We start from the raw sequence: 8440 nt of genomic DNA, 5'->3' as shown, positions 1-8440 counted from the left end.
ACTGCCAGGACAAACATCGTCTTCCCAGCTCTTCAGGCAAAGCATGATACAAGAAGAACTTCTTCCACTTCCTCTACTGCCCAGGATCCTGTCGCTGGTCATTGTCCTGCTGTACAAAAAGGTACCTCAGCCGGTGGGACCAGCCTTTCCTCAGAAACTGCCCAGTGGGACCTCAACACCTCACTAGATGCTTGCCTCACTAGATGAAGTTCTGAGATTCCAAATATCTTTGATTTAGTGCTCAATCAAGGTTAGCCTCGTTGTTGTTCAGAGTGGTGCTTATGTAATTAGGGACACTGGGATCACTCTTACAAAAGAAACTCTGCTGGGAAGAAAAACTCACATGAAACATCAATACCCATTTATACAAAATACCTCTGGGGCATCTTGCAAACAATAAGTTATATATTAATAGAACTTTTTCCCTACTAAATCATATTGCTACAGTTAAAAGAAATATCCTCCCTTATATCTCTAAAAGGGAACCTCAGTTTTAGTGGTATGCATTCAGCTAATACATTTAATACCACTACTTATGAACTTAATCGCTTTACCATATCAAACACAGACATTAAACAGAATTGTGCAATAGCTGTATGTTCATGCTAATCAAACCATGGAAAACAGACAATATCAAATTATTCCTTGTAGACAATTCGTGGCTTGCTTTAGATTTTTCCAAACGTTAAACATGCAGCATGTGGATTTGTCCAAACTTGCTGAGGCTTTATGGTGATCCTTCTAACATGCAGGCTTCTAGAGAGGACATTGTCTTTTTTTGCTGTTACAGAAAAAGCAACAGCAAAAATGTTCTTATAAAATGAATATTTGTATGGAAAGTCTGAACAACAGATTTTGGTAGTTTGTTTATCTGGGTAAACTTATTACCTCAGTCCTGATTCCCAGAAGTGTTGAGCACCAGCAGCTTTCATTGACTTCAGATGGAGTTTGAACGTTCAGCACTTCTGGAAATCAGTCCCTTAATGGAAACAAAGACTTTGGGCCAGAATCTTCGTTTGGATGTACTTGTATGGGTTCAATCAATTTTACCCTTTCACAGGGCCTGATCCAGACTGAATTTGCCTCTGCAGCACAGAACCCATGGAAATTATGGTGCTATCTCATCTACACCTATGAACAAATCCACAAAAGGGAAAAGACATGTAGGCTATATTGAAGGTTAACACTTCATAATTCCCAACTCATCATCCCTACACATACAATAAATTTGTGGGATTCATGGAGTATCATGGCTGTTTGATCAAGTGCATATCTAAAGGTCTGAGGGGACATTTATATGCAGGCCAAGCCTTCCATAAGCCCCCTTTCACTCATGACAGCACAGCTCCTTTCAGAGGGGCTGGTCCCAGCCATCTTCCCCTCCACAAACCCACAAGGTAAGGGTTCAGTGGTGGAGAAGGGACAGCTGGGGCTTTTGGACACCAAGGAAGTATCAGAAGGCAGTTTGGATTTTCTGGCACCCAGGAAATGGTTAAAACTTTTGCTTCTTGTTTGTATCTCTGCATTCCCTCCCCTTACTGTGGTGCCAAGATTTTGTGCAGTGTCACTTGACATTTCTTGCCAGTGAGAACAGTCAGCTGATTTCCCCTTCAGGATGCCCCCTGAACAGTGGGAAGGGTGTGGCGGGTAGAAGGAAGATGCCTATCCCTCATGCCTTGCAGAGGCAGGGAGTTGGAGGGGTAGGTTGTAAGTGGAGGGAGCTGAGGTGACTTGGGACTCTGGAGAAGCTAGTAGGAACCAGAGCCAGTTAACAGCAAAGGGAAACCAAGGGCTTTTTTTTTTCTTTTTTTTCTGAGGATGGTAGAGGACCCTTCTCCATCCTAGCCCCTCCTTCCCATTACTATATTTGTCCCATCCTAGTAGTCTGGTGGTACCCCAGACTGTCACGGTCCTCTCTGTTCTTGTTCTTCCTCAGCCTCTGACTCCTCCACCCTTCCCTGGCTCCTCTCTGCTTCCGTTTGGCCCTTGCCACTGTTCCTTTCCCTCTGTGTTTGATTCAGGATTTTACTGATCCTCTTTCCTACAGCAGGCAGCTCCATGTTGCCAGGGTGCCATCAGGAGGAGCAGTGAAAACACAGGTGAGACACCCTGTTCTTAGTGTAGCACACAGCATGACAGTAACTGCAGTAAACGACTAACAGAGGGAACACATGAGGAGACGGCTAAATGTGTGACTGGCATGCCTAATGCATGACACTTGGCAGGTCTATTTTTATAGGCAGGGTCAAAGGTGACTTGAAATTTTGGGATGTATTTGCACTCATTTCACAATGTAACTACCCTTGATAGCACCATCTTCCCCACTGAACTGCTACTTCAATATCTATCTTAGCATTTAACAAGGTGAATAAGCATAGTTAATGGGTGAGTCTGTTAAAAGGATCAGCAGAAAAATAGTTTTTAAAATACCATTTAAATTGTCACTATTAGATGTTAGAGTCAACACCTCATTGAGATGAGTGGGGCAATTTACACCTCTGTTGTAGTTTCTTGTATCAGGTTCTTTCTCTGCAATTACTGCATTGATTTACAGGCCGTTCACTTTTGGAAGATTATCTTAAGCTACGATAAGGGCTAAAACTTTGTTGCATAAAATGTTAGATTATGCCACACAATTTTGTGATGAGGTGGATTCACTTGGAAATCTTGCAGACAGAATCATAGAGCTCTGTTTTTAGGCAGGTTTGTAAAAGGAACCTAGATTTTTTTGTTCAAACTTTATCAAGTGTGTTTTAAAAAAAAAATTTACTGTTCCTAATACAACAAATTAGGTTTGAAAAACTTACTAGATTTTTAGTAGAGAGCCTTAAAATCAATAAGTAAAAAGTCTTAATAACTTCTTCAACCCTTGTTTTCATCCTGGCATGAAATGGGCTCATTACAAGTACACATTAGTTTGCTCTCTATGAATAACGAAGTGAACATCAACACAACTGGGGAATTTACAAAACTGTTCCATTTAATGCAATATAAAACAAGAGGTTTAGGAAGATGCTACATTAACATGTGGGAGATGTGATGAGGAAAATGCAGATTTCTTTGTAAGAACAAGGAGGATATTTGAATTTGTAATTAGGCTTTGAAAAAAAATGTAACATATTGCAGTTTTCAAAAACCTCAAGGCTCTTAATTTGGTAATATAGTTCATGCACTCCAATTTTCCATATAATTTAAGCATACTGAATATTTGGTTTCACACTTTAGGTTTGTCTGATTTTCTGACAAACAAATGTAACTGCACAGTTGTTATGAGAAACTTAATCACTTTTTTCAGCACTTCAGAGACATAAGGTGGAGCCACCTTTTTATAATGTTTTAACATATAAGGAACTCCAGAATGTATCTATTTTTCCTAGCCAAAAAAATAAGTCCTTTATCATCACAAAAGGCAAATGCTGGCCCTTACTCACCTACGGACATGCCCATGGAAGGCCCCAAAGCCCTTGCAGGAAGCTAGACATTGGTACATCCAGGACTTTTCCCTCTCCCCAGCATGTCACAGAGTTCCATAGTGGTTCTTTGTGTTGGAATGTGTAAGGGACAACAACTGTGGGCTCAGGGCATGACGGGGCTAGCAAGTCAATTCATTCTGAGGGTCCACTTGTCGGCAACTTCGCCGACAGCAAAGGGTGTGTAGCAAAGCCATATCAACTACTACTCTGCATTCCCTGTACCAGTGGTGCTGGAACTAGGAGTGCTGGGGGTGCTGCTGCACAACCAGGTTTGAAGTAGTAATAACAAACACCAAATACATGGTTTCCATGTTTTCCATTTTGAGCACCTCCACTACAAAAATTGTTCCAGCCCCCCTGCCCAGTCATAGTGGGCACAGCCCAGCTATCTAAACATCCTGACTGGATAAGGCTGAGGATTCTGATTCTCTGGCCCACAGTCTAGGTCCACTTCATGCAACAGAACTGGAATGAAATGGCACAGTTTGCTCTATGTCTTTTAAAGAGTGTTGGACCATCTTGTGCTAGCAGGGCCATATCGTACTCATTGTTCCACCAGCAGAAAGCGTGAGAGGTCTAGAAGAGTCTGACCTAAAAAGTGCGGAAAGATTAATCTTCCTCTTTTTACTCAGGCTCCCTGGAAGCCCCTCCACAGAGGCTCCTTGGGGCTCAGGTTCTTTGACAGGGAAAGGAGAAGGAGGCAATGAATCTGATAGAACAGACATTGTCTGTGCTGTCCAAACCCAGAAGTCTTTTGTGTGTAATGTAATGATGACCAGGTCTTAATTTACCCAGATTCCTCCACTGTAGGTATGAATTTCATCCCCCTTAGGGACCAACAGACTAGTCTCTGACAGAGCAGCTCTTAGCCACACTTTCAGGGAGCTGCAGGGAGCCAGCATGAAGTAATGAGACCTCTATGAAGATGGCTCTGGACCTCCACAGATCCCTCAGCTTCCACACAGATATCAGGGTTTTACTCCCTCATTCTCCGATGGAAGAATTCCAGGGAAATTCTCAAAGTACAAATATAGAAATCCCTAGCTTTTGTGCAGAAGGGAATAAGGGGGCATGGTCTGGCTCTTCGTTACACTGGTACAAATCTCAAGTAATCCCACAAACTTCAGTGGAGTCACTCCAGATTAACATTGCTACGACTGAAAACAGAATTTGAATCATAGTATTTGGGGGGTGGAGGAGTAGTATTCTAATCATTTAAAATTGTTGCACTGCTATCATTTCAACAAGAAATGCTTTAGCCAATTCAATTCACATAAAATCTGAGCAGCATTTGATCAATTAAGAGATCTGACTGTATACAGAGATTTGGTTTTTGCATGCTGTCTTGGTTAGGAAAAAATCTAGTAATATTATGTATAAAAACATTTTTGAAGCAAATACTACATTAGTTGGGAGCTGTCAGTGATCTCATTTTTCAGGGCACAATTATGCTGGTGAATTTTACCACTCAGATGGATATTCATATCAGAATGCAGCCTGAGAATGTTCAGCTAGTTCCGCTCAAAGGAAACAATGGAGCTTGTAGACATGGTAGGCTACCATTCTAGTTGGCAAGCTTCCCGTTACAAATATTCCCTCCTTTGAATATCTCTTGCCATCCAAGCCCCACATGATGCATATAATTTAAGCATTCTTATTAATGAATTTCAAATGAAGAGCAATGTTTACAAGGAAATTTCAAGTAAAGTATGGGCTTTATCCTGTGACATGCTGAGGAAGCACTTCCACAGAAGTCAGTGAGAGTCGAAGGCCTGATCCCTGATCCAAAGCCCATTGAAGTCAACATGGAAACTTTAATGCTGACTGCAAAAGGCTACGGATCCAGCCTGGAGGGCACTCAGCGCTTCTCAGTTGGCACTCAGGTGGAGGGCACTATCTGAACACATAAAGATTAGTGGTCTGTTAAGTATTTTTTCTACGCTTAGGGTGTAGTCCTGCAGTTCTTTCCTAGGCAGAACTCCCATTGGATTGGCTACATGTTTTGTCTGAGTAAAGGCTATATAGGGCAGGGCCCTAAATTACTGAAAATAAAATGTATATTGTTATATGTTGCTACTATATGTTTTGTAAAGTTTGTATGTGAAAAAGAAAGTATGATTAAAAGTCGATGAGAGACTGTTTATAAATTTTGATTGCTTCATAATTTTAACTTTGAGCAACATTTTTATCATAATTATAGGCTTTCTTAAAGCGTTTATGCAGATTGTTTTACTCAAAAGGGGTTTATTCCATTTTTGTATAAACTACACTCTTTTATCTCTTCATAAAATCAGTGTGGGAATTTCCAGCACCCAGTGCTCAACTAGACAGGCACAACACAAATAACCGAGGAACTTTCCTTAAATGCAAGAGGTATTCTGTCCCTTCTTCCTCACCTTCCCTGTCCAAGATTAGTAGTAGGCCTAGTAATGATAATATTATAATAATATTTAGCATGCATATAATCTTGTTGCTCTCAGTGCACTTTAGACCCATTAGTTTGCTAATTCTTGTACACCCCTAAATGGTATCACACCCATTTTACAAGTGGTTCAACTAAGACTCAGAGAGGTTAAGTCTGAGACTTTTCAAAGCCATCTAAAGGGATTTAGATGTACAACTTCTGTTAATTTCAATGGGAATTCTGTGTCTAAATCCCTTAGGCATATTTGAAAATCTCAGCGAAAGTGACTTGCCCAAGAGCACCAGGACATTTCCTAATCACTTTACTCATTCAAGTAATTCCGTTGACTTCAGTGACTGTTTTTGTGATGTGAATAGTATTTAGCCTACTGGAAGAATAGGTAGCTGATCTAGGAACAGAACACCGGAGTCCTATAAAATTATTATTCCTTCTTGGAAGAGCCGCAATAGGATAGGAAGAGCCTTGTAGCAACTGCATCACCATGTGACACAATCCTGGAGCCTTAGTGTGATTACCTGTAGGTTGCTTCTTTAGTACTACAACACCCATCACTGTGAGTGTAACAGGACAAAATATGAACACTCAATTTAGATATAAATAGGCCTGAAGAACACCTAGTGAGGAAAGTGTCATCACATTACTAAGAAATATAAATAAATGAAACATACTTTGATAAATATATAAACTGGTTTACATGTATTTTTGTTTCTTGTGTTTAACAGTCAAAATTAGACCTTTCAAAGCTTTTTTAAACTTTGAAATAAAATGATCATTGTAAAGCTATAGCTTATTCAAACTAATTGATGTAAGACTATGATGATGAAGTCTATATATTATATCCTCCTCCTCCAACTCTTTGAATGGTAATCACAGGGCCTGATGCTAAACCATTCAAAATGTTCTGTTCACAACAGCTGAGTCTTTAGTGAATTCCTCCGACAATTGGACCAGGTTCAGTCATGGAGCCTGATTCACTGCTGTATTTCTTCAGTCCTGCGCAGTGTCAAACCATTTTAAACAATGGACTTACACCAACATAAGACTGGAATCTAACGTTACAATTATATAGCTGTACAATTGTAAAGTGATAGTACCCAATCCTGCAGGCCTTGTTCAAGAAAATTTCTAAATATTCCTAATAAATATAATATGATAAAATAATGAATGTATGGTGTACCATGTGTGCTGCTATTAAATTAAGTGTGATGGTTGTCACTTTTTACTGACCCTGTTGATTTTAGAACAATCAGGTTTTCTCCTCATTTCTCTTTTCAATGACATGTTATAGCCTCATTCTGATCTCTCTTATAGTGGTGTAAATCAGGAATAATTCCTTTGAAGTCAATGGAATTAAGCTGATACACCAGAGTCAGACTCTATAGTTCTATCTCCTTCCTACAGACTGACACAGGCTTCCTCCCCTAAGCTGTAAAAAAACAGTCTCCTTCATTTCAGTTCCCAATGTTATTGTACAGTCATTCACCACATCTATTGATTATAAAAGTGCCATAATACTTCCAGCTGAAAAACATGCTAATATTAATGCTTGAAATACAGGAATAAATATAAATTGAGTGCTCTGTTTTTCAGATGACATTTCAGTTACAGAGGGTGCTGATGTATATTTTAAAGCAATTTTAAGATACTCAGACTGTCACTGGATTTCATTTCTAGACTTCATAAAACTGCAGCAGTTGATTAAAAACTACATAACTAGGGTCAATTACACTTGGCAATCTGGGGATTAGAACTACTTCATGCCAGTGTACTGGAAGACATGGAATCATGCTTATATGGAAATGTAATAATATACTTACTTCTGAATAGCAAGAAAATAGTATCAATGGCCATAATAGTTAAAGGATAAAATTATTTCTTTTGGGATGACAATAGCAGTCACTGTCTATCAAAGACTATTTGTATCAAATATTAATATTTTCCCAGAAGAGCTGATCACTTCCTTGAGTGAAAATAATGATCACAGAGGTATAGTTTTACAGTGGCACTGCATTTTGTATACCTTCATTGGATTTTGGGAGTATATTATTTTTCTGCATAAGAAAACTAAATAGAGAATTCCAGGGCACACATTCTAGTTCCATGGAAAAATTTTTGGTCCATTCTGTATATTTTAACAAGTTGCTGAACAAGCTGTAGCTATAACTGACTTTTAAAGTTGGTTTCTCGTTTGTATAAACTTTAATGTAAACATGCAAAAATAAAGCAAATTGATTCACTTAATATTTTGCCAAATACAAAGTTTGTATTTTTATTTATAATGGCATGGACATAATTATTCTGCATGCTAGATGCCACTGTGAGTTCTGCTATTGACTCCAGCGGCTCAGGATCAGCCCCAAGAGGGCTTTGAGTAGTCTGATAAATTCATTTTATAGACTCATAGATGTTCATTATCTCTTACACATTTTCCAAAGTCTACATTTTATTATCAGAAATGGAAATGAAGTGCAGGGCAACTTTCAGGTGAATTTCAATTGAATTGGGTCTGCTTCATTGACAGAGGAGTCCATACTCTGATTAT

The sequence above is a fragment of the Chelonoidis abingdonii genome, chromosome 1 (genome assembly GCF_003597395.2).
Source record: "Chelonoidis abingdonii isolate Lonesome George chromosome 1, CheloAbing_2.0, whole genome shotgun sequence".
NCBI classification, from domain to species: domain Eukaryota; kingdom Metazoa; phylum Chordata; order Testudines; family Testudinidae; genus Chelonoidis; species Chelonoidis abingdonii.
Note: the sequence above shows the minus strand (reverse complement) of the source record.